At 46.1% G+C, this 27,518-nt stretch overlaps 1 long non-coding RNA gene across 2 annotated transcripts; it reads right to left on the reverse strand.

Annotated features, from left to right (window-relative positions):
• LOC137571020 (uncharacterized) lies at nt 1–27,045 on the reverse strand. 2 transcript variants are annotated; one of them, XR_011031286.1, is made up of 3 exons: nt 26,965–27,045; nt 3,092–3,266; nt 1–1,629 (listed from the first exon to the last, which is right to left on the reverse strand). It is a non-coding gene; the product is annotated as an uncharacterized lncRNA (long non-coding RNA). The 2 variants fall into 2 exon arrangements; XR_011031285.1 differs by lacking the exon at nt 26,965–27,045 and adding an exon at nt 14,189–14,401.
• Nucleotides 27,046–27,518: the final 473 nt, after the last annotated feature.

Here is a 27,518-nt window from a genome sequence, read left to right on the forward strand (position 1 = left end):
TGCATTCTACTATATCAGAATCATTTATTTCGCCATGTACAATGGAGTTGTGCCCGGATTTGGTTTTGGCTCATCCAGGTTCTGGAGGGTGGGGGTGGGGGGGGGGATGGTGAGCATAAAGGGGAAGTATGCCCAAAAGCCAAGAGCCAAGGCAGTACTGGTCATGGTGTTCCAGTTCAAAAAGTGCAGTAGTGCCCATTTCTGTGGTGGGTCCCGACTCCTGGGCAGCCAGCATTCGGCAGGGTTGGTGAAGATAATCTAGCTGTCACAGAAGCGTCCAGCTGTGGTGACCCTTGCTTCTGGATAAGCAGCTGGCATTATGGAGGGGCTGAACCAATGGTGTCTCTGCCGCGGTGAAGCAGCAGTAGCCAATGGATGGATGTAATGTGAGTGACTCTGATTCTTCCGTGGGCGGGACTTAGCACTCTCCTCTCCACTCTCCTTAGTTTTGCAGCAAGTAGGCCTGCTCTGATCTGCACTACAAGGCAAAGCCTGTACTGCGCTGCACATGCTACCAGGAGTGTCATCGCTAATAACGGAAGAGATACCCGGGTGCGCGTACAATCCCGTGGGAAGACTGGGATGAACTGATACTTTTATCAGTGATTTCAAAGTGGAAGTGGTAACGCTGCATCCAGTTTTGTTTACATTCACATTATTCCTCATTTCCCCTGGCTGCTTATTTATTTGTACAGTGCTGTATATCCAGCGCCGGTGCCATTCTTCCTGTCTTACAAAGACTTTTTTAGTTGCTGTTATTTTCCCCAGATTGCATAATGCTGGCATCCAACAAGGCCAAAGGTGTCCTGATCGGCGCGGTGTCCTACCTCAGTGGAGCCCCGACCTCCTGGGTAGCAGTGGTGGACTCACGCGGCCTGTACCGGCGCAGACAACGGACACAGGAAGCGGCAAGGTGAAAAAACTCCAGGTCCCGGACTCCCGATGACCCGCACCAACATCCCAGGCTACACCGGACCACACGGCACACCTTCAGGGAGGGAAACAAGTTTAATTGGTAGAGAAAAGGGAAGAAAAAAACAAGAAAAAAGGGAAGAAAAAACAAGAAAAGGCCAGAATCCTGTGGCCATGGCTGCCAATTAAGGCGCCATGTTCCTGAACGGCATTTTTATATATGTCACTACATTGAGTTTAGTTCCTCTGTGAGTGCGCTTGTCCTTGGCGGGAAGCAGACAAGGGACCTCACAGTCGCTCGGAAGGCCTGAGCATTCGGTCACCATGGCATTCCGCTACATGAGTCTTAAACAAGAGTGGAGTTTTTTCCTGCTCCAGGCATTTGATGTGATGGATGTGGAATGCACACAGCAGACATCATGTTCCCGCTCCTCCACGTCTGACGACAGCTATGAATAGGCCGTCTTCTGCAGCGCATAGCTCGGGATGGCTCCCGGAACAATGGGGGGATTCTATTCCGCATGATAAGATGGTTTCCTGTCAGCAAGTCGCAGATGACTGTGTCTCTAACTTATAATCAGTATTTCAGTGTCCACCAATTGCCAAGTCCATTTCCTCCATTCCGCATTGTAATCTGAGCACCCATACGACATAACCCATTTCTTGTATTACTGAGTCGCCTTCCGAATAGCCAAGGGATCAATTACATAGATGCACCTATTTCCACCCGAAAAAAGAAACAGAAATTAAAGTGGATCCAACCAATAAAAGACAATACTACATTTTTCTAAATCAAGATTTTCTTAAAGAGGCCCTGAACTTAGAACTTTCTCTCTGCTCTAAAAGATAAGCAACAGCATAATAACCTTTAAGGCTGCTTTCACAGTGGGACGTTACAGACGCACGTTAGAGCAGCCTGTAACGCAGCCCAACTCACAGTAATGAAAAATCAATGGGCTGTTCACAGTGCCCACGTTGCGTTACATTGTAACGCTGGACGTTCAATGAAAGTGCAGCATGCAGTGCATTATAGGTGGTTTTAGCACATGCTCAGTAAGGGGAAAGTCCGCTATTGTTCCTAGCCACATGGCTAATTAATATTCACTGCACTGTAGTGTTGTCCAGATCATGAACGATTCGGATCTTTGATCCGGATCTTTTTTGTGAGTCGAATCATCCAGATCATCACAATGAAAGATTCGGTTCACAGTGGATGTCTGGAAGAAACAGGAACCGCAGCTTCTGTGCACAAGCACAATCTTCCTGCTGCATCTCTCCCTTCCCCATTAGCACCCTCAATGTGCCCTCATCTCATTCTCCTGCACCTCTCACTCTGCTGCACCCCTGCTTCCCTAGTAAAATGATTCAAAGATTCGGTTCAAAGATCGAAGATCCAGATCTTTTCATTGATCCGATTCGAATCATCCGAATCATTGAAATGATCCGGACTTCCCAGGATAGAACGTCAGAGCCGCATAATGCGGCTCAATCTGACGTCCAACTTCAACATCACCATGCGTTGCATTAGGGGCACGTTATGCGACCTTAACGTCCCTTAAAACGCAACGTCTAGGTGTGAAAGAGGCCTTAAAGGACAATAACAAATAACTACGCTGTGTTCCTCTCTTTCCTTCTCTGCCTGAAAGGGTTTGCAAGTCTCTATGTGGGTTGGGACAGGGTTGGACTATAGCATAACCCTCACTGATAAGTAATTAGAGCCATAAAACACTTTCCTGTCAGTAAATGGCTTCTGGGAGCAGGAAAGAGATAAAAAGAGTCAATAATTCATAGATTTGAGCTCTGGCATACTTCAATGAAGGTGTCATTGAGCAGAGACAATAAAAACAGTAAAAACTTAAAAGCATATAAAATAAAACTGTGGGACATCTAAAAAAGTCATTTTTAGGAGAAGGAGGATAGACACAATTGTTTTTCTCATCAGCTTATTTTCACCTCGAATGTCCTTTAAAGTAAAAAATGTCTTTGTTACAGCTGATACATATTCTGCAGTGTGTCTTCTTCCTGCTTTCATGGAAGCAGATATAGGGTTAACATCCTGTGTTTACAAATTAGCTGCTCTGCTGAGGCAGCCAGCTAACACAACTGAGAGATCAAATGACACTGGTGATTAGTCACAGATGAGGGGGAATTAGACAGGCTAAACTCTCTAAATACTCACAGGGTGAATTTCTTTCTGTTGTCCTTCTGTCCTGTGCAAAAGTTCAGGTCCACTTTAACTTTTATGACTTTTTTCTTCTTTGTTTTTTTTCTTTAACTTGTTTACAGCTTAAATTGTGGTTTATTTTGGTATGTAATTGTCCTTTTTTGGGATATTATTATATGATTAAAAAAATCTATGAAAAAGAAAGAAAACACTGAAACATTATTATGTTTATATTAGTAAAGTACAAATCTATAAAACAGAGTTCCGCTGATTTCTACTAATGCCTTCTTGCTGCCTCCCCCACTAGGAATGAGCACATCCCTTTTTCATGTTCAGCAAAAACTCAGTATACAGAGGCGCCAGAGTAGAGTAAAACGTTTTAAAAACCGCTTAAAAGGAGAGGGGGATGTTAAGGTGGACTCACCTCCCTCTTACAAAAAAAGAAAACTCACTTGAGTCTCAATAAAATAGAATTGTCAAGTAATTTATTCAACTCCACAAATGCAACGCGTTTCGCGGGCGTGACCCCGCTTCTTCAGGCAAAAATGGGAGCACAACTCAGTGGGTCAAGCAATAAGTTTGAGCGCCTCTGGCCCATTGAGGGCTTGCTTGACCCACTGAGTTGTGCTCCCATTTTTGCCTGAAGAAGCGGGGTCACGCCCGCGAAACGCGTTGCATTTGTGGAGTTGAATAAATTACTTGACAATTCTATTTTATTGAGACTCAAGTGAGTTTTCTTTTTTTGTAAGAGGGAGGTGAGTCCACCTTAACATCCCCCTCTCCTTTTAAGCGGTTTTTAAAACGTTTTTCTCTACTCTGGCGTCTCTGTATACCGAGTTTTTGCTGATCTTCTAGTCCACCCTGGGTGGAGGGGTGCATCCCCATCTACTATCTACAGAGAGCGACTTCTTAACCTGAGTGGGGTCAGGTCCTAATGCTCCCCACCTGCATTTAAAGTGGTTGCCTATTGGTAACCCGTGTTTGTGAGTATATATATATACATAAAATTGTATTGAACTCTTCATTTTACCTGACAATACTGCACCATATTGGGCTCTCGATTCTCTTCTTGTTTTTAAGCACACTTTTTCATGTTCAGCCTTTCAACAAATTGGGCCTTCTTTGCTTGCTATGAATTTTCACGATAATGGCAAACTTTGGCGTTACTTTTCACCATTCCACATTACTGCAAATTCACCTGCCATTTTTGGAGTGGTAATTTTAGCCCACTTACAGAACTCAAAAGCATCCCACCAATCAGAGAGTGCAGAATTTTTCTGAATTTTTAGACCAATCAGTCTTGATTGGTCCAATAATTCTGAGTTAACTCAGAAGTATTTAGCTAATCAGAAAATTCAAAGAATGAAAAAAAAAAATTGACTCATTGGAAATTGGAAATCGAAAAATTGAAAATTGGAGAATCGGTAATTGTCATTGGCGAAAATCCACAGAATTTCCACAGAATCGGAAATTGGCATTTCTGACCATCCTTATTTTTTGACAAAAAACTGACAAGATTAGCTGCATGCTTGTCTCTGGGGTGATTCAGACACTACTGCAGCGAGAAAGATCAGCAGCACTGCCAGTCATTCAACTGGTATTGTTTACTATTACTATATTGTATTTTTAAAAACTAAGCAGTATAAATGACTTTTCTTATACAAATAATAAGAACTTTTGAACACTAGGGGCTTGATTCACAAAGTGGTGATCACTAAGTTATCACGCCTAAAAGACTTTAGGCGTGATAAGCTTTGCACTAGCAAAGTTATCACCGCTTTGTGCTCTAACTCGCGCGAAGCTACCGCGCGTACGCCCGTACGTGCGCGCGCAAAGTCCCATAGGGCTTAATGGGAGCTTCGCGCGAAGCGCCGGGTGCTGCGCGCGCGCAAAACTTTGCGCGCAGAAAATTCGTGCGAGTTTCTTCTTATCATGCCTAAACTGAGTTTAGGCGTGATAAAGGGGTTTTCACTCGCGTGCAAACACTTTGCACCGCTTTGTGAATCAGGCCCTATGTATCATTAATGCATAAATAGTAGTCTGATTTCTATTAGAAAAATCAAGGTATATTGCCTTATTACATTTCATGAGTAAATAGGTGATGTTCTTATGAAGTGTATCAACTTGTAAAAATGGTGGATTAATATCAACTTGCTGATTTCTCATGAATAGTAGTAGAATTATGACAATATATGTGCTTTGAGTCCTATGGGAGAAAAGCGCTTTACAAATGTTATTGTATTGTATTGTATATCAATATCAGATTATTGTGAATATGTCATTATGGTTTAAAATAACATTATTTGCAGATGTATAGCTATATTTATTTAAACCTTAACCAAAACTAAAAACTAAACTACAAATGTCCAACAGGACCCCCTGCTGATGTTGTGGAATGTTTCCTATTATTAGGACAGCTGAGGTCATAGAACTACAGAATTTATGAGAAAACATCAGAGTTTGTATAGTTACTTGTGAGAGGTATTCCAGTAATAATTAGATCTCTAATAGTTTGGACTCTGGATAGATGGAAGGCTATAGACTTGCCTTGTTTAGAAAAGTCTGTATGTTTCCACACCTGATAGCCCAACTGGTATTGTTTACAAGGAAATATATATGGCAGCCTCCATATCTCTCTCATCTTGGGTTCCATTGAAAGAAAGTGTGGGAGGAAGATTGCCGAGAATAAGCAGTGGCTGGATGGTGTAATGGTTAAGGGCTCTGCATCTGACACAGGAGACCTGGGTTTGAATCTCAGCTCTACCTGTTCAGTAAGCCAGTACCTATTCAGTAGGCAACCTTAGGCAAGTCTCCCTAATGCTGCTACTGCCTATAGAGCGCGTCCTAGTGGCTGCAGCTCTGGTGCTTTGAGTCTTCCAGGAGAAAGGTGCGATATAAATGTTATTTGTCTTGTCTTAAAGGTGAAATGTGCCACTGAGTCAAACCCTGACCGGGAATTATTGTATTACAGATATATGAATTTCACCATGGACTTTTCATAGCATCGAGACAAACCCATTAAATCGGCTCTCGATTACGAGTTACTTGTGTACTTTAGCGGTTAAGAGCAAAGCCCCCTTACATGCTAGAAACACCAAATTTGCCAGATATGTTAAAGGGAACCAGAGATGAACGATTCACACAAAATAAACATATCAGTTGATAGCTTGTAAAGAATAAATGCTCTACCTGATAATTTCGCCACTCTAGTGTGCCTTTTGAGTGGTTTTTTTTATCCATTATTACTCCAGGAAATATTCAATATGGCCGCCGGCTCATACCTGTTCTGCTTCCGGGTTATAAGTTGTTCTGGATGTGTTGTCTATCCTCTATGTATGAGACTATAGACAAGCAGGGCTGCTGCTGCCTTTCATCTGTGTGCTTTCAACTATTATTCTGGAATGCTGTGTGGCTGCCTGTAGGAAGTGTCTCTCATAGAAATGAAACTGCATACAGTAGATAATGACAGGCTGCACACTGCACACAGATGCACTGTTTCAGAGCTTCTTTCTCGGCAGCAGCAGCCCCTCCCATGTCAACAGCTCTGAGTATGAAATCTGATCCAGGAGGGGGAAGGCTTGGGCTTGAAAAGACTCCACAGAAGAGTGACTCAGCTATAACGATTCCAGCAGGGATGGTCGTAGTCAGCAAACTTCGCAACGCTGGAAATACGCGTAGTTTTACGCAATTACGCTTCGCCAAACTACGGCTTCGAACACAAATATTCGCTTCGTATGCATTTCGTAGAATACGCTTTAAAATACGCAATTACGCGTAGTGCGAAGCGTAGTGTATGCGGATACTTATGCCCGTATGCAGAAAATTGTACGCATTAATTTCTTTATAAATGCATATGCTGGGAACCCTTCTATGCGTACATTCCCCTTTCCAATGCGTAAATTTGTATGCATACAATCGCATGCGGAAAATTAGACGCGAGTAACGCATCCGTAGTTCACTACGCAATACACATGTTAACTACGCATAGTGGGCGTAAGCTACGCGTAGCGGTACTTCGCTACGCGTAAATTCGTAAGCGTAGGTTTGAAACTTCGCCTATGAACTACGATGCGTAGATGCGAACTACGATGCGTAAATTCGCACTGGCGTAGTTTCTGCTCATCCCTGGATTCCAGGTCAAACCTAGACTGAGCTATACTTATCACAGTTGATAACAGATAGATTAGACTGAGAAGAATAAAACTAAAAGCAGGGTAGGTGTTTACTGTCATGTTCCCACTGATTAATGTAATAAAATACATGAGGGTGCTTCGTCTCTGGTTCTCTTTAAGAGGAACAGTGGGAACAAGAGGCAAAAAACAATTCAAAAAGACCTTATAGTTTTTGAGAAAATCGATTTTAAAGTTTCAAAGGAAAAAAGTATACACTTAACCACTTAAGCCCAACTGGACGAGATTTCTCGTCCAGTTGGGCTGCGCGCACTCCCGCGGGTCGCGCACGCTCCCGCGGGCCCCCCCGTGCGCGCCCCCGCTGCTGGCCGCTAGCCCACCGATCAGTGAAAGGGATTATAAATCCCTTTCGCTGATCGGACCCCCCCGGAGAAAAGCCGACAGCGTCTCTTCAGACACTGCGGCTTTTCTGAGCTCTGGCCTCCTTTCTTCTGCCTGGGAGCTAGATCGATCGCTCCCAGGACTTTTTGATTCTGGCCATCTTGTGGCCAAATAGCAAATTACACCTTAAAAAAAAAAAGTTTTCAAACTAAACATATACATATATTAAAAAAAAACCCTGTTTACCTCCCACACCAAAAAATACCCACATACAAGTTTACATTAAAAAAAAAAAAAAATTACAATGATAAAAAAAAAACAAAAAACATAAATAGTTACCTAAGGGTCTGAACTTTTTAAATATGCATGTCAAAGGAGTATATCAATATGATTTAATAAATTATGGGCATCTAAACAGTGATGGACGCAAAACGGAAAAAATGCACCTTTATTTCCAAATAAAATATTGTCGCCATACATTGTGATAGGGACATAATTTTAACGGTGAAATACCCGGGGCATATGGGCAAATACAATACGTGAGTTTTAATTATGGAGGCATGTATTATTTTAAAACTATAATGGCTGAAAACTGAGAAATAATGAATTTTTTCAGTTTTTTTCTTATTCTTCCTGTTAAAATGCATTTACAGTAAAGTGGCTCTTAGCAAAATATACCACCCACAGAAAGCCTAATTGGTGGCGGAAAAAACAAGATATAGATCAATTAATTGTGATGAGTAGTGATAAAGTTATTGGCAAATGAATGGGGGGTGAAAGTTGTTCGGATGTAAAAAAATTTCAACCCTTCGGGCTTAAGTGGTTAAATGCGGTAAATGACAGTTAATGTATTTACCGCATTTACATGTATACTTTTTTTCCTTTGAAACTTTAAAATTGATTTTCTCATAAACTATAAGGTCTTCTTGTTGCCACTGTTCTACTGAGCATGTAAGGGGGGCTTTGCTATTAACCGTTAAAGTCAAATCCTGATCACGGCCATGATAACGGATATCACTTTTAAAGGGGAACTGAAGTAAGTGGTATACGGAGGCTGCCATAGTTATTTCCTTTTAATCAATACCAGTTGCCTGGCAGCCCTGCTGGTCTATTTCTCTGCAGTAGTATCTGAATAACACCAGAAACAGGCATGCAGCTAATCTTGTCAGATCTGACTTTAAAGTCTGAAACACCTGATCTGCTGCATACTTGTTCAAGGGCTATGGCTAATAGTATTAGAGGCAGAGGATCAGCAGGGCTGCCAGGCAACTGGTATTGCTTAAAAGGAAATAAACATGGCAGCTTCCATATCTTCAGTTCCCCTTTAATCAGGGTTAAAATCTGAATCAAATTCAGAATTGGGCATCAAGTCTGGATCACAATCACGCCATGTCCGGATTACGTCACTGCCGTGATCGGATTTACTTGAATCTGTGAGTGGGGGTATCCGAGCACCACTATTATGCTGTTGCTTATCTTTTAGAGCAGATAGGAAGTTCAGGTTAGAGATGGGCCGAACCTCCGATTTTAGGTTCGCGAACCGGGTTCGCGAACTTTTGCGTAACGTTCGGTTCGCGTTAAAGTTTGCGAACCGCAATAGACTTCAATGGGGATGCGAACTTTGGAAAAAAAAATAATTATGCTGGCCACAAAACTGATGGAAAAGATGTTTCAAGGGGTCTAACACCTGGAGGGGGGCATGGCGGAGTGGGATACATGCCAAAAGTCCCGGGGAAAAATCTGGATTTGACGCAAAGCAGCGTTTTAAGGGCAGAAATCACATTGAATGCTAAATGACAGGCCTAAAGTGCTTTAAAACATCTTGCATGTGTATACATCAATCAGGTAGTGTAATTAAGGTACTGCTTCACACTGACACACCAAACTCACCGTGTAACGCACCGCAAACAGCTGTTTGTGTAGTGATGGCCGTGCTGGACTGGTGCGCACCATGGCGAGAGTGCAGGTTTTGGTGGCTTTACAGCCCATATGGTCGCCTGGCTGATGTAGCTGAATGACAGAACAGTGACTGTCCAGCTGATCAAATTTGGTCTGACCACAATGAAGCAACGACCTTATTATCTTTTGTGTGCCCCCCGAGACACTCATCTAGGCGCCGGTCATTGCTTCATTGTGATACGCAAGCCCCTTCACCACAGTGGCAGGTTCACTGAACACAACAGGTATGCAGTGGTGGGTTCACTGAACACAACAGGTATGCAGTGGCGGGTTCACTGAACAGGTATGCAGTGGCGGGTTCACTGAACAGTACAGGTATACAGTGGCGGGTTCACTGAACACAACAGGTATGCAGTGGCGGGTTCACTGAACAGGTATACAGTGGCGGGTTCACTGAACAGAACAGGTATACAGTGGCGGGTTCACAGAACAGGTATGCAGTGGCAGGTTCACTGAACACAACAGGTATGCAGTGGCGGGTTCACTAAACAGGTATACAGTGGCGGGTCCACTGAACAGAACAGGTATGCAGTGGCGGGTTCACTGAACACAACAGGTATGCAGTGGTGGGTTCACTGAACAGGTATGCAGTGGTGGGTTCACAGAACAGGTATGCAGTGGTGGGTTCACAGAACAGGTATGCAGTGGTGGGTTCACAGCACAGGTATGCAGTGGTGGGTTCACAGAACAGGTATGCAGTGGTGGGTTCACAGCACAGGTATGCAGTGGCAGGTTCACTGAACAGGTATGCAGTGATGGGTTCACAGAACAGGTATGCAGTGGCAGGTTCACTGAACAGGTATGCAGTGGTGGGTTCACAGTACAGGTATGCAGTGGTGGGTTCACAGAACAGGTATGCAGCCAGCCAGGAACAAGTTAAGCCTAACTAATCCTTCCCTGAGAGACAGTCTGCAGCAGCTCGCCCTACTCTCACTAACGCAGGCAGCACACGAGTGACCGTAATGGCCGCCGCTGCCTGCCTTATATAAGGGGGGGTGGGGCTCCAGGGGCTAGTGTAGCCTAATTGGCTACACTGGGCCTGCTGACTGTGATGTAGAGGGTCAAAGTTGACCCTCAAGGTGCATTATGGGGCGAACCGAACTTCTGCAAAGGTTCGCCAGCGGGACGCGAACGCGAACCACCGAAGTTCGCGTGGAACCGTTCGCCGGCGAACCGTTCGGCCTATCTCTAGTTCAGGTCCGCCTGAACAGGACTCTTCTCTTGTTTATCAGGCCAGCAGTTCCTATAATTTACAACAGGCCTTATTTTTCTGTTCGGGGACAGATTGATACTGTCGTTATTAATCTGCCTTTCTTTCAGCTCCCCAGTGACTGATTAAATACCGGTGGCGGGGAATAATAGCACGCCTCATATGTTCACGTACGGCCCATGTTTAATGAGTTACTGTAGTTAAAGGATGACAAGCAGGCCGTGATAAGGCGAGTTATCTAATAGGCTGAGCATGGGAATACAAATAGGACTTGGATCCACTGCGACCGGCGGCCAGGAGAACGTTGCTGCTGATTATATTTTGTTGATGTCAGCTGTATCGCTCCGCTTGTCTCAGATCACATGCCAAGACAGCCGTGGGTAGATCTGATGTGAAGGGGATATTTCCTGGCTGTCCAAAAAAATATCCCTTTTTATGCTTGCATGAAAAAAGGGCGCAGTAAAAAAAGGTCCCGGCTGGATAACGAAATGGCGCAGGTAATTAAACAAATAATAACGAAAAGGTATTAACGTTACATATTGTTACGTAATTCAACAATACAGCTTAACCCAACCCTACCCTCCCCTGGTGCTGCCTAAAACTAACCACTCCCCCGGTGGTGCCTAACCCTAACTACCCCCCCTGGTGTTGCGTATAACTAACCGCTGCCCGGGTGGTGCCTAACCCTAACCACTCCCCCCAGTGGTGCCTAACCCTAACTACCGCCCCTGGTGTTGCGTATAACTAACCCCTGCCCGGGTGATGCCTAACCTAACCACTCCCACCAGTGGTGCCTAACCCTAACCACTCCCCCTGGTGGTGCTTCACCCTAACTACCCCCCCTGGTGTTGCGTATAACTAACCGCTGCCCGGGTGGTGCCTAACTCTAACCACTCCCCCAGTGGTGCCTAACCCTAACCACTCCCCCCAGTGGTGCCTAACCCTAACTACCGCCCCTGGTGTTGCGTATAACTAACCCCTGCCCGGGTGATGCCTAACCTAACCACTCCCACCAGTGGTGCCTAACCCTAACCACTCCCCCTGGTGGTGCCTAACCCTAACTACCCCCCCTGGTGTTGCGTATAACTAACCGCTGCCCGGGTGGTGCCTAACTCTAACCACTCCCCCCAGTGGTGCCTAACCCTAACCACTCCCCCTGGTGGTGCCTCACCCTAACTACCCCCCCTGGTGTTGCGTATAACTAACCGCTGCCCGGGTGGTGCCTAACTCTAACCACTCCCCCCAGTGGTGCCTAACCCTAACCACTCCCCCCAGTGGTGCCTAACCCTAACCACTCCCCCTGGTGGTGCCTCACCCTAACTACCCCCCCTGGTGTTGCGTATAACTAACCGCTGCCCGGGTGGTGCCTAACTCTAACCACTCCCCCTGGTGGTGCCTAACCCTAACCACTCCCCCTGGTGGTGCCTAACCCTAAGCACTCCCTCTGCAGAAACACCCTTTTACACAAAAAAACAATAACATATTTGAAAACGCATAATCTGTACATGCAAATTAAATAATATGTGAAAAACTACTCAAAATAATTTATTATTACCCTTCAATTATTTTTGTATTCTTTTTCCATTGCAGACTGCTGAAAAGTTATTCTAATCGAAGATGAAAAATTACGTCCTAGGAGAAAACTCAGGAAAAACAGTTACTGTATTTTTTGGACTATAAGACTCACTTTTTCTCCCCCAAAAGTGGTGGAAAAAAAGGGTCACTGTGTTTTAGGGCCCGTTTCCACTATAGCGAATCTGCATGGGTTTTCTGCATGCAGATTCGCATAGCCGATGATAGTCAATGGGCCTGTTCCAGGAAAAATCTGCACAGCAGAGCCCTCAGAGGTGTGCGATTCGCATACATTGTAATTAATAGGAAATTTGCATGCGTTTTTGCTATGCAAAATTTTCATGCTAATTCGCGTACCTTTTTGCCTAAAATCAATGTAAAAGCACACAGGCACTGACATGGTTAAATTAGCATACATACAAAAATACGCAAAAACGCATGCAAATTTGCATTAAAATTCAAATACAAACGCGTACAAATTTGCATTCGCATGCAAATTCATTGATGCAGTTTCCGCAACGAATTTGCACCACACAAGTGGAAATGGGCCCTTATAGTCCAAATGGAGGGAGTTCCTGACTTGTGAACGCCTGACAATACGAACCTCCAACCCGCCGCAATGTCGGGGACTCCCTGTACTGTGCCCATGCAGAGGACACGGAGGGAATAACAGAGGACACAGGGGGACACAAAGGGGCATAGAGGAGGACACATGGGGGACACAAAGGGGCATAGAGGAGGACACAAGGGGACACAAAGGGGCATAGAGAAGGACAGAGGCGGACACATGGAGGACACAGGAGAACACATGGGGAACACAGGAGGACACAGGGAGACACAAGAGGTACAAGGGGGCATAATCCACAAGATGCCCCTTCACCATGGATGCAATAGGTTGTATACATTTTTTCACCCTGGTTTTAGTCCTCTATGCATCTTATGGTCAGTCAGGAGCATCTTATAGTCTGAAAAATACTGTAATTGCATGTGGGCCAAGGCCTGAGCCATAATTATCCTTGTGCTTTAGCAATAAAGAGCCCCTAAGGTGTAGAGTATCAGCCAGTGGTGTAACTAGGGAGCTTAGGGCCCCAGTGTAAGTTTTACATGAGGCCCCAAGCACTCTATTAATATGGAGCCCCAAAACTTTTCAAGAGCTGCTGCAGGTGTAATCAGAGTAAGAAAACACTTTAGGGTTACCACTAAGCAATGTACATATAGATGTAGCACCAATGAAAAGCAAATGAGAATGAAGAAGGAGGGCCCCTCTGGTACAGGGGCTCCGGTACAGTTGCAACCTCTGCATGTCAGCCCTTCTTGAGACGCTCAAGCTAATGTATCACTTGAGAGAATTATCCTCGAGTGTCCCTGTGAACATGATTTAGAGTGGAGCCATTACACCCGTTTAAAGCGCAGTTGCGTTTGGTTTCGCCATGCTGAGTCCGGGCGTATCTTCCCGCCCCCGGGAGATAACACTCAGAGGAAGCTCTGATGATGAACACATTGCAAAACAAAAAATAATTAGTTAAAGTCATTTTTAAACAGCTTGGGGTCATTTATACAGTTTGCAGTAATTCAAAGACATGCCAGGCTGGCAGAACTGGAGATATAAATTATTTAAATGAATAGAAGCAAGTTTAGACAGCAGCATGAAACCGCAAAGGCTGTGCTGAACAGAACATCGCGCAAATAAAGTCTAGCATGAATTAATATTTTATCGTTGTTTCTAATAGGACACGGCTCTGGAATAGCGAGTCGTGGTCTGTTATTCTCTCTGCATGCTAACGTTTCTTCACCTGTTACTCAGACAAATACGAGTCTTACCAGTTCAAGCAATTTAAAAAACAAAAGTTAGGTACTTACCTCAAGAGGCCTCCCAGATCCTCATAGAGCCTTCATCTTCTGGCCATTCTCCTGCAGGGGTGTCGCTAAGGTACAAGCAACAAGGCAGGCCCCTGCTTGGGCCTCACTTTAGAGGTTGCCTCGCTGACCCCTGTGGACTGCACTGGGGCTCAGCAGCCCCTGGACCCTTCTGCCGTAATCCAGCACTGAATCTCACAGCTCTCCTGCCTTTGGCTTCGTGTCCTGTCACCATGGTTACTTCCGCCGACACCTCTCATGAAATCAGAGGCGTCAGCCAAAAGTAACTATGGTGACAAGAGCTAAGCAGCCGGTGGGAGAGTGGTGCAATTTCGGCACTGGATCAAGGCCATGTGACATAGGGAGACAAGAGATGACACAGGGGGACAAGAGGTGACACAGGGGGTCACAGTGGCTGACAAAAGAGGCACAGGGAACACAGGAAAACAAAAGAGACACATGGTGAACAGAACGGGACAAAAGAGGCACGGGGAACTGAGGTGACCTACAGGGGGACAAAAAAGGCATGGGGGGACAAAGGGGGACAAAAAAGAGGCACAGAGCTGACAGTCTGTCGAAGAATGGATTCAGGTTAAGAACGGACCTACATTCCCTACCTCTTTTGTTAACCGGGGACTACCTATATTTTGCTAGTCACTTTATTAGATACTTCTTGCTAGCACTAAGTGAGTATTGCCTTTTTTGCAATCAGAACTGCCTTAAAGGTGAACTGTAGTGAGAGGTATATGGAGGCTGCCATATTTATTTCCTTTTAAGTAATACCAGTTGCCTGGCAGACCTGATGGTCTATTTGGCTGAAGAAGTGTCTGCATCTCACCAGAAACAAGCATGCAGCTAATCTTGTCAGATCTGTCAAATTTGTCAGAAACACCTGATCTGCTGCATGCTTGTTCAGGTCCTATGGCTGAAAGTATTAGAGCTAGAGGATCAGCAGGATAGCCAGGCAACTGGTATTGCTTAAATGGAAATAAATATGGTACCTTCCACATACCTCTCACTACAGTTCTCCTTTAAAGGATACCCGAGGTGACATGTGATATGATGAGATAGACATGTGTATGTTCAGTGCCAAGTGCACTAATAACTATGCTTTGCTCCTTTTTTTTTTCTTTCTCTGCCTGAAAGAGTTAAACGTCAGGTATGTAAGTGACAGTTTCTGTCTGGGTCGGGGCTGGGTTGGACTACAGCGTAACCCTCAATGATAAGGAATTACAACTATAAACCCCTTTCCTAGTAGAAAATGACTTCTGAGAACAGGAAAGAGATAGAACGGTCAATAGTTCATAGATTTTATCTCTGACATACTGTAACCACTTGAGGACCCACCCTTTACCCCCCCTTAAGGACCAGCGCTGTTTGTTGGGATCTGTGCTGGGTGGGCTCTGCAGCCCCCAGCACAGATCAGGGTGCACGCAGAGCGATCAGATCGCCCCCCTTTTTTTCCCCCTATGGGGATGATGTGCAGGGGGGGTCTGATCGCTCCTGCGTGCAGGCTAGGGGCACCTCAAAGCCCCCCTCCGCGGCGACATTCACCCCCCTCCCTCTCCTACCTGTCCCCCCGGTGATCCGGGCTGCACAGGACGCTATCCGTCCTGTGCAGCCAGTGACAGGACGTCCCCTGTCACATGGCGGCTATCCCCGGCCGCTGATTGGCCGGGGATCGCCGATCTGCTTTACGGCGCGGCGTCGTACAATGTAAACAAAGTGGATTATTTCCGCTTGTGTTTACATTTAGCCTGCGAGCCGCCATCGGCGGCCCGCAGGCTATTCACGGAGCCCCCCGCCGTGAATTGACAGGAAGCAGCCGCTCGCGCGAGCGGCTGCTTCCTGATTAATCAGCCTGCAGCTGGCGACGCAGTACTGCGTCGCTGGTCCTGCAGCTGCCACTTTGCCGACGCACGGTATAAGCGTGCGGTCGGCAAGTGGTTAATGAATGTGTCATTGAGCAGAGATAATGAAACAGTAAAAACTTAAAAAGTGGATTTAAATATTAATTAAACCTGTGGGATATCCAACAAAGTCATTTTTAGGATAAGGAAAATAGTTACAATTGTTTATCTCATCAGTCTATTTTTACCTCGGGTGTCCTTTAATGCTCCATGGCATTCTTCAGAATTTTTTGGGTCCATATTGACATGATAGCATCCTGCAGTTGGCTTCGCCCATGTCATGTCATGGCCACGACCATGTTTTTCCCTTTCCTGGGGGGCCACGCCCACCGCTCCCTTCACAAATTATTTGACACTTGAGGCTACAAATTGTTTGCCATTTGGGGCCACAAAAACCTTAGCAGCACCCCTGTACTGTCCATGGACGAGTGCACCTGGACTGGGCATGGGCATGCAAGGTCTGCACATGCTCAGTAGAACAAAGATGCATGCGATTGGCTTTTTTCCTCCATGCAGGAGTGCTTCATTGTACTTGGTATAAGCACACCGTACTCGGGCATGCACAGTGCAGATGCACCCATTGGTCGCACTCACGATAATAATGGGGTGACCTAAAAGCTACCCCCAACCAGGAGAATGGGGCATTTCATATGTGACTTTTCCACTCCGGCACATCTGGACCAATGAGCATCCTTGGTAGTACACTCAAATAAGTCCCAATAGGGAAAGCATATTTTGAATGTAGGGCTTCCTATGAGAATAAGGGCAGTATTGTCAGGGACTTAACTATAAATAATGGGGCTCTTCGAGCAAAACTTTGATGCGACCCCAATGTTCACTCCCTTTCCTTTTCCTATCTCTTGTGATCCTCATAGGCAGGGGGCTTATCTTGCAACGGTCATTAAACAAGTGTGGCCATCATAATTCTAACACACCCATAACAAGTGTAGCCACAAGAACACCTGATCTGAAAGATGGTCCCCTTTATGGGAGGAAATACTGTATATTCCTGCGTATAAGACTACTTTTTAACCCTTGAAAATCTTCTGAAAAGTTGGGGGTCGTCTTATACGCAGGGTATCATTGATGCCGGGGATACCCCCTATCCTGTTACTGCCTCTAGGATCTCGCTGCTGAGGACTGTAGTGAAGCGGCGCAGGCGCATATGTGTGAGATCTGAGAAGGAGGTAAATAGGATACAAGGGCGGGGCCAGAAGGGTGAAAGAGGCGTATTTTATGGGCACAGCGCGATCTATTCTTCCATACCGCTCTGATAAACATGGAGAAAGGGAGAGTTGATCAATCCAACCAGTCAATTGACTACTGTATATACTGTTATATACTGGGTACCACATACAGTACAGCACCAGTATATGCTTTTTTTTTTTTTTAGTTGTACGTTGGAAGAGGGGTAGTCTTATATGGTGAGTATATTATAAACTCTATATTTTAACTGAAAAAGTTGGGGGGTCGTCTTATACACCCAGTCGTCTTATACACCGGAATATACGGTAACTAAACAGGGGTTTCTGGCTACCTAGAGGGTGGAGGGCTACATCTGGCTAAAGGATACTTGGGCCTCTGGCTAGCTATATTGGGGGCCACCTAATACTGGGGTACACCTCTGGCTACTGCAACAGCCAGGGCCGGCGCTACCATAGAGGCAAAGGGGGCAATTGCCCTAGGGCTCCAGAGCCTGTAGTGGCCCCAAGGTGTCTCCCCCCCCCCCAGCTTAACTTTTGTTCCCCGCTGCCCCTGGAGAGTCTTCAGCTGAGCCAGGTGGTGTCAGCCCCTGACTCATGGGGCTTGAGTGGAAATTTGGCTTGATTGGGGGATGTCTATTGGGGGGGCCCGGGGTTAATTTTGCCCAGGGGCCCCCTTGTTACCAGAACCGGCCCTGGCAACAGCAACCGTATGCCCGAGTCATGGGGGGGGGGGGGCGCAATTGATACATTCCTCACCCTGGGAGCTCTAAGGCCTACAAACTGCCCTGGCCCCTGCCCTTGCAAGCTTACATGAGTTGTGAAAATATCCCCTAGGAGAAAATGTGAATATAGGACCAATATGCCTCTTGGTGCACATATCAAATATCAACTTACCTCTTGTTTCCTCTCTATTACTTTAGATTGCAAGCTCACAAGGGCAGGGCTCTATCATGCTTTTGTGTCATGTACGTTACATTTTGCTCATCATGTTACATATGTAACTGTAATTACTATGTCTACTAATTCTGTATTACGGGCCAGTGTCTATGTTCTGTATATACACCTCCCACCATAACCTCAGATCAAAAGGATCCTACCAATAACTTGACCACCCCCAGAGTTCAAATGAAAACCTTTGGAGCCGGAGCTTTCTGTCATGCTGCCCCTACCCTGTGGAATGCCTTGCCAAACTTAATCAAGACAGCTCCAACCCTGGACACGTTTAAATCAAAACTGGAAAACCACCTGTTTAGTCTGGCATTTATGATCACATAACTTTTTCTCCTGTACACATCACTATTTACTGGTCTGAGCCATGATTATGCACTTTGGGTCCTATGACAGAAAAGCGCTTTACAAATGTTTTGTTGTTGTTGTTGTATTATGTACCCCATGTTTGTTTCTTACTCTATACAGCACCATGGAATATGTTCGCGCTTTATAAATCAATATCTATGATAATAATGACATGACCTGTGGACTTGACTAAAGGCTGGCCACTATTTACCCACCTGCAGCAAAGTTGTTAATAGAGTTGTTGTTTCGGCAGCTTCTGTCTGGCAAGGTGCTAATAATTGAATACCTGATCCCACACACACAAATGGAGTCCAAAGTTCTCCTGACGATAATTTATTAACTGTAATTGTCTGACGCCAATCAATAGCTGGCAGCAGCACGGCTGTTTCATATAAAACCACTCTGTTCAGATAGACTGTAATCAGCGTATTATCAAGCTGTTGTTTTCATTACTGCAATAAGTATTGGCTGCTCGAGAGCAAATATTAATCTGTGATTAAATAAAAGTCTTAGAAAAATACACTTGTTCAGTATAGTATGTTGTACAAAGTTCACGCCTGAGACTTTATTGATGCTGGTTAAAGTTTTCACTATTGTGCACTCTCTCCTCTTCCTTCCCACGTCCTTTCTTCCTCTGTCCTTCCCTCCTTTCCTTTCTCTCCTCTTCCTTCCCACGTCCTTTCTTCCTCTGTCCTTCCCTCCCTTCCTTTCTCTCCTCTTCCTTCCCACGTCCTTTCTTCCTCTGTCCTTCCCTCCTTCCCTTCCTTTCTCTCCTCTTCCTTCCCACGTCCTTTCTTCCTCTGTCCTTCCCTCCCTTCCTTTCTCTCCTCTTCCTTCCTATGTCCTTTCTTTCCCTCTCCTTCCCTCCTTCCCTTCCTTTCTCTCCTCTTCCATCCCATGTCCTTTCTTCCCCTCTCCTTCCCCCCTTCCCTTCCTTTCTCTCCTCTTCCTTCCTATGTCCTTTCTTTCCCTCTCCTTCCCCCCTTCCCTTCCTTTCTCTCCTCTTCCTTCCCACGTCCTTTCTTCCTCTGTCCTTCCCTCCCTTCCTTTCTCTCCTCTTCCTTCCTATGTCCTTTCTTTCCCTCTCCTTCCCCCCTTCCCTTCCTTTCTCTCCTCTTCCTTCCCACGTCCTTTCTTCCTCTGTCCTTCCCTCCCTTCCTTTCTCTCCTCTTCCTTCCTATGTCCTTTCTTCCCCTCTCCTTCCCTCCCTTCCTTTCTCTCCTCTTCCCTCCCACATCCTCTCTTTCTCTCTCCCTCCCTACCTTCCTTTCTCTCCTCTTCCCTCCCACATCCTCTCTTTCTCTCTCCCTCCCCTCCTTTCTCTCCTCTTCCTTCCCACGTCCTCTCTTTCTCTCTCTCTCCCTTCCTTTCTCTCCTCTTCCTTCCCACGTCCTCTCTTTCTCTCTCTCTCCCTTCCTTTCTCTCCTCTTCCTTCCCATGTCCTCTCTTTCTCTCTCTCTCCCTTCCTTTCTCTCCTCTTCCTTCCCACATCCTCTCTTTCTCTCTCGCTTCCTTTCTCTCCTTTGCCTTCACATGTCCTTTCTTCCTCACTTCCTCTCTCCCTCCCTTCCTTTCTCTCCTCTCCCCTCCCACGTCCTTTCTTCCTCACTTCCTCTCTCCCTCCCTTCCTTTCTCTCCTCTACCTTCCCAAGTTTTTCCTTTATCTCTTTCTCATCCACTACTTCCCCTTCCCCCACCTATCCTTCCTCTCCTCTTCTTTCCCTTATTGTTGTGTTCAGTAGTCAAAGGATAACTGAAGGCAGGATAACTGAAACTAGGTTGATTTACAGGATTCACCAGCTCCCTACATGAAGCAACATTTCACCCAGTTTTCCTAGCTAGCAGAACAGGAACCAACAACCCACAACAGTCCAGATAATATGATTCAGCAATACAAGTAGAACAGTGCCATCTTCAGGCTAGATGTATGAACTCCACACTTATTCTATCCTTTACTCCTTTTCCTCTTCCTCTCCATGTCCATCCTTTCTCTTTCTCTTCCTTTATCCCCACCTTTCTCCCTTTGTCTTTCCCTTATCCCATCCTTTACCCCTTCCTTTCCTATTCCTACTCACATCCTCTCTTCATTCTCTCTTCCTTTCTCTCCTCTCCTTTCCCTAGTCCTTTCTTTCTTCCCTGCCTTTGTCCTTCTCTCTTGTCTCTCTTTCATTATCCCCTCTTCCTGCCTGTCATGATCCCCCTAAGGGTCCCTACAATGCTAGAAAATTTGGTACTGCTGAGCCATTGCCCTTTGAAAAGATGAGAGATTTTGGAAAGTGAAATAGGGAGGCAATGAAAGTCTATGGGGGATTTTACCAATTTTGGACCCCTGTAACTCTGGTTTGCAGAGATGTAGGGACCCCATCTTTGGAATCCAAGTCTAACAATATGTCTTCTACCTGCATGAGACATTTCGTGAAATTCAGACGTTGCTAACGGCCATAGCTGAGATTTATGTACGTCACCATCACTACCATTGAAATAGCCCAAATAAACAGGTTTTTGTGACCCTAGGCTATGACCTCTTTGGCCTAGGGGCCCGAAACTCACCAGTCATGTTCCCCCTAAGGGTCCCTACAATGCTAGAAAATTTGGTACTGCTGAGCCATTGCCCTTTGAAAAGATGTGAGATTTTGGAAAGTGAAATAGGGAGGCAATGAAAGTCTATGGGGGATTTTACCAATTTTGGACCCCTGTAACTCTGGTTTGCAGAGATGTAGGGACCCCATCTTTGGAATCCAAGTCTAACAATATGTCTTCTACCTGCATGAGACATTTCGTGAAATTCAGACGTTGCTAACGGCCATGGCTGAGATTTATGTACGTCACCATCACTACCATTGAAATAACCCAAATAAACAGGTTTTTGTGACCCTAGGCTATGACCTCTTCGGCCTAGGGGCCCGAAACTCACCAGTTATGTTCCCCCTACGGGTCCCTACAATGCTAGAAAATTTGCCACTGCTGATCAATTGCCCTTTGAAAAGATGTGAGATTTTGGAACTGTAAATAGGAGGCCCAATGAAAGCCTATGGGGGATTTTACCAATTTTGGACCCCTGTAACTCTGGTTTGCAGAGATGTAGGGACCCCATCTTTGGAATCCAAGTCTAACAATATGTCTTCTACCTGCATGAGACATTTCGTGAAATTCAGATGTTGCTAACGGCCATGGCTGAGATTTATGTACGTCACCATCACTACCATTGAAATAGCCCAAATAAACAGGTTTTTGTGACGCTAGGCTATGACCTCTTCGGCCTAGGACTGCATTGAACGCGACCCACGCATTGTGCGCATTCTGGACAACACCAATTACTGGGTTTATACCCTTCTGGATCCACTGTACAAACACAATGTTCCAAAACTGCTTGAAGAAAGAGTCCGACAGGTCAAAATGGAAGAATACCAGCAGGCCCTTGTGGAGACTTTAAAGAGGAGATTGACATCCTCCCCCTCCTCTAGCCAGTTGTTCGCCGACAGACTGATTTCCGCAAACCCAGGACGACCAGGAGGGCAGCAAACAACACAAGCCGCAGCTAGTGCCCAAAAGGGAATGGTATCGGCAGTGTCCTTGGAGTGGGAAAATTTTCTGACACCCATGCAGCAGCACACAGAACAGCAAGCGTGCAGATCCACCTCCAACACCGATCGCCTGGAGAAGATGGTCAAGGACTACATGTCAGATGGCATAGCTGTGTTGAACAATCCATCTGCACCCTTCAACTATTGGGTATCGAAGCTAGACACCTGGCACAAACTGGCAATGTACGCAATAGAGGTGCTGGCTTGCCCGGCAGCCAGCGTTATGTCGGAACGCTGTTTCAGTGCTGCCGGAGGCATTGTCACAGATCGGCGTATCCGCCTCTCCACAGAAAATGCAGACCGTCTGACTCAAATTAAAATGAATCAATCCTGGATTGGAAACGACTACGCAACACTCCCGGACCCCAACCAAGTAACCTGAACAATGAACATCTGTGATGGGTTAGCGTTTCCGGTCCCTGTTTATTGAACCTCTCATCTGTATTACATTTATGACTGCATGGCGACAAAACGCAAATTGCTATCCACACGCTTCTTGTCCTCATGCAAGGCCTGGGTTGTTGTGTCTCAAAGCGTGGCCTTCTCCTCCTGCGCCACCCTCCTCCTGTTCCATCACGTGTGCTGCTGCTGGGTTAGCGTTACCGGTCCCTTTTCCTGGAACCTCTTATATGTATTACATTTATGACTGCATGCCAACAAAAAGCATGTTACCTGTGCAAAGAAAACAGACATTTCCTGCATTTAAAAGACAGTTTTCCCTTTGAAATTTTAAAATCGATTTTCTCAAAAACTATAAGCTCTTTTTGCTAAAAAATTTTTCCTCTTGTACCCACTCCCAAGGTGCATATACCCTGTAAATTTGGGGTATGTAGCATGTAAGGAGGCTTTACAAAGCACGAAAGTTCGGGTCCCCATTGACTTCCATTATGTTCGGAGTTCGGCTCGAACACCCGAACATCGCGGCCATGTTCGGCCCCTACCCGAACATCTAGATGTTCGCCCAACACTACACGTGACCCGTTCGGCCAATCACAACGCTAGCCGAACGTTCGGGTAACGTTCGGCCATGCGCTCTTAGTTCGGCCATATGGCCGAACAGTTTGGCCGAACACCATCAGGTGTTCGGCCGAACTCGAACATCACCCGAACAGGGTGATGTTCTGCAGAACCCGAACAGTGGCGAACACTGTTCGCCCAACACTACCCTCACCTTGATTTAGCTGACCCTTAACCTGTATAATGCCATAACCATTAACATGCACTCCGCTTCCTAGTAGAGATAATGCATTTATATTATATTGGGCAGCATTGGTAGCGTAGCAGCATTGGGTCCCCGGTTTGTATCCCAGCCATCGATGTCAGGGCAGGTTCTAGACTTTTTGCTGTCTGACACAAACTTGTTAGCATGCGCCCCCATCCCCCAGGAGAACACTGTATATATACAACATAGTCCACAGTACCCGGCATGGGCGGGGATTGCCGGATACCGGATTCATATGCTTGCCGGTTAGCAACCGGCCTAAAAAGCACAAACCTTAGCTGAGTGTAGAGCTGATGCTGCCCCCTACTGTCTGCTGCAATCACATGATTCAGTCTGCTTCATGGTAAGGCCGCCCCGATCGAGAGGGATCAGGGGCAACTGTAACACATGCTGAATCTTGGCATATTTTAGAGCTGATGCTGCCCCCTACAGGCTGCTGCCCTCAATCACATGATTCAGTCTGCTTCATGGTAAAGCCGCCCTTAATCGAGGGGGATCCGGAACAACTGTAACTCATGCAGAATCTTGGCATAGGTGGCTCTCTCCTTAGCAAAAAACAAGGCTTTAGCCAGGGCCGGATTTAGGCCAAGGCCCCCTTAGGCCGTGGCCTAGAGCACAACAGCAGCAGGCTAAACGTATGCAGCATTTGCAAGCTTGCAAATGCAGCAATGAAGAAGATTAGGTGAGTGCCTGACCGCGGTACTCTGCTGCCAGCGGCCTGTGCAGCAGCCACCTTGCTCTCTGAGCACATTTGCATTGTGGCCGGCGGCTATGGAGGGAAAGGGGGAGGAGTCATCTGGCTACCTATACTGGAGGGAAAGGAGTGAGGGGTCAATTGGCTACCTATATTGGAGGGGGCGTCATTAGGTTACCTATACTAGAGGGAAGGGGGAGGGGTCATCTGGCTACCTATACTAGAGGGGGGGTCATCAGGTTACCTATAATAGAGGGAAGGGGAGGGGTCAGCTGGCTACCTATACTAGAGGGGGGGTCATCAGGTTACCTATACTAGAGGGAAGGGGGAGGGGTTATTTGGCTACCTATACTGGAGGGGGAGTCATCAGGTTACCTATAATAGAGGGAAGGGGGAGGGATCACCTGGCTTCCTATACTGGAGGAGGGGTCATCAGGTTACCTATAATAAAGGGGGGCGGCTGGTGACAGTGGCCTTGGGCGGTAAAGCGTACAAATCCGGCCCTGGCTTTGGCTAAGTATATCATCTCCTCTGTTGCACTGTAGCACATGGAAAAAAGTCCCACACCACCTGTACACCTGGCTGCCCTCTAGTGTCTGTAGATAAGCTGAGAATGTTGTGTGTTCTTCTTGTACTGATAACGAATAGTACTACCAATACTACCATAAACGCTCCAAGTACAGTGAACAGTCCAAAGTAGGCAAGGTCTGACCTATAAATAATTAATCTATAACCAAAGCAAGTTAATCTTTCAGGAGTATCAGGGCGAGTGCTGTAACCTTATTAAACACATTTCCTTGTGAGGCCGGGAACACTTAATCTGCGGTGCAAAACACTGTACAAATCATCTGATGTAATGAGCACAAAGAGCCTTATGGCACTCACGGTAAATATTGTAAGATAAACACCAAACAATGTGCTTTCTTAATCCACTTAGCAGGGTAGCTGCTCCAAGATCTACATTACGTAACTGCAACGGAATGTTTAGCGAGGTCGGCCTACGTGACTGATTCTGCTGTTTTATAGCCAGGCAGGTCTTCAGGCTGAGTAAGTAAAAAAAAAAATAATAATAAAAAACAAAAGGTGTTTATTTAGCAAAGCAATAAACTGGCACTCGGCCCATGAAGATTAAAGGAAAAATAGATCTTGTTTTGAGCAGAAGATATGCCTATATCCCTTATCTCGTAAAATGTTCTGCAAACTGCAGAGATATCACATCTTCTGCAGAAAGAAGTAGACTTTTCATTTCCAGTCCAAACCAAACTGCTCCCTGGGTGGTTAAAGTTCCACTCCGGGAAATAAATGTTTTCTAAGAAATGTACAGGCGCTCAGTTGCAGAGCTTGTTTTTGACTTTGCAGACCTGCCTTGATTGGCTGACATCAAGTACATCACTTTAAAGGCCCATACACATGTCGGATTTTAGCGAACGACCCGTCGTTTGAACGTTCCGTCGTTCGGACGTTTTCGCGTCAAATCCGACGTGTGTACAGACTATCGTTCACGTGATAAGACTGGTTACCAACGATCCGCCGGGCGGATCGCTGGTAACCAGTCTTATCACGCGAACGATAGTCTGTACACACGTCGGATTTGACGCGAAAACGTCCGAACGACGGAACGTTCAAACGACGGGTCGTTCGCTAAAATCCGACGTGTGTATGGGCCTTAAGCTTCATGGTCCCAGACACCGGCCACTTCCTGCTTTGCTGACTGCAATCTTCTCAGAGAGATTTAGAGTGTGCCTCGAAGCGTCACAGTTAGTTATGGGTTAGACCAGGCATGGGCAAACTTGGCCCTCCAGCTGTTAAGTCCCACAATGCATTGCAGGAGTCTGACAGCCACAGTCATGACTCATGAAGGCAAATGCATTGTGGGACTTGTAGTTCCGTAACAGCTGGAGGGCCGAGTTTGACCATGCTTGGGTTAGACGGTGGTGGTAGGAGGAAAAAAGGGCGCCACCCGATAGGGGACGAAAAGGGCACCGCCATAGACATTAATGCAATTATTGTTAATACGGCGAAAAAAGCAGAAAAAAGGGTGCCGTGATAAATATTGTTAACAACTTTAGAATATTATAGTTTTTGACGTATGCCATGGTTTTAGAAGCTTGCAATGTTATAGTTTTAGTCACATTATTTCATTTATATTTACAAATTTCACGTTATTAAAGATATTATCGTTACTATGTGTAAAAGGGTGTTTCTGCATAGGGAGTGGTTAGGGTTAGGCACCACCAGGGGCGTGGTTAGGGTTATGCACCACCGGGGGGGGGGGTTAGAGTTAGGCACCACCGGGGGGGGGGGGGGGTTAGAATTAGGCACCACCGGGGGGGTGGTTAGGGTTAGGCGCCACCAGGGGAGTGGTTAGTTTTAGGCACCACCAGGAGAGGGTTCTGTGTAAGAGTAGGGTTGGGTTAAGCAATATTGTTGAATTACGTAACTATATTTAACGTTAATATCTTTTCGTTATTATTTCTCGTCTGTTTTTACAACAGTATTAATCGTTAACAACGCTTGACAACGATGTTTATCATTATTAGATTTCGTTAATAACTGGCGTCATTTTGTTATCAACTCGGGCCCTTTTTTCACGGCGCCCTTTTTTCATGCACGCGCGTGGTCAGGGTCATTTCTAGCTACTATGGGTGGGCTGACTGATGGACACCCCTCCTCCCGGCAGACCTGGCCGTGACCCACACTTCCCCAAAGTGAAATTAGGATCCCCTTTGTTGATGCCAAATTCCCTCTCCCTCCAGAGCCCCTAAGCTGGGTGTCTTGCATCCCCAGGTCCCCCCCACACACATACACACACACACACACCTTAACTCCCTAGGCCCCTGAAGAGTCTTTGACAGAGTAGTGTCTCACCTGTCCTAGGGGATGCGCTCCTCTGTTAGTACATGGCTCCAGGTCATCCAAGTCCTTATCCACTGCTAGTCATATCTTTTCTGAAAGCAGAAAACATGCTCTGGGTCATGGAGGTGAGATGCCCCTGTAAGGATGAAGATGGTAGTGAACAGAGCCAGAGGAGTTCCCCTGCCAGGACAGGTGAGATGCTACTCTGCCAATTACTCTACAAAGGCCCTGGAGCACCAGTTAAGTTGGGGAGGGACCTTGGAGGGGTCCAGGAGTGGCTGGGGCCATTGCCAAGATTACCCATATGGTAGCACTGGCCCTGACGGAGGCAAAGTTAGGGTTATTAGGTTAGGGAAGGGAGGAAGAATTGAGGAATCGGGACTACAATGGGTCATGCAAAATAAGAAGTCAGAATTTTGGGTGTGGACTACATAATCCAACATCTAGAGCCAGTTACTCACACCTCTGCTTCGTGTGTGCTGTAACATTGCCAGAAAGAGGTGGCCATGTAGACAGGGCACAAGCATTAGCAAGTCCTACCTCCTGGACCAATGATGCATAAACTG

The sequence above is a fragment of the Hyperolius riggenbachi genome, chromosome 4, assembly GCF_040937935.1.
Source record: "Hyperolius riggenbachi isolate aHypRig1 chromosome 4, aHypRig1.pri, whole genome shotgun sequence".
Classification (NCBI taxonomy): domain Eukaryota; kingdom Metazoa; phylum Chordata; class Amphibia; order Anura; family Hyperoliidae; genus Hyperolius; species Hyperolius riggenbachi.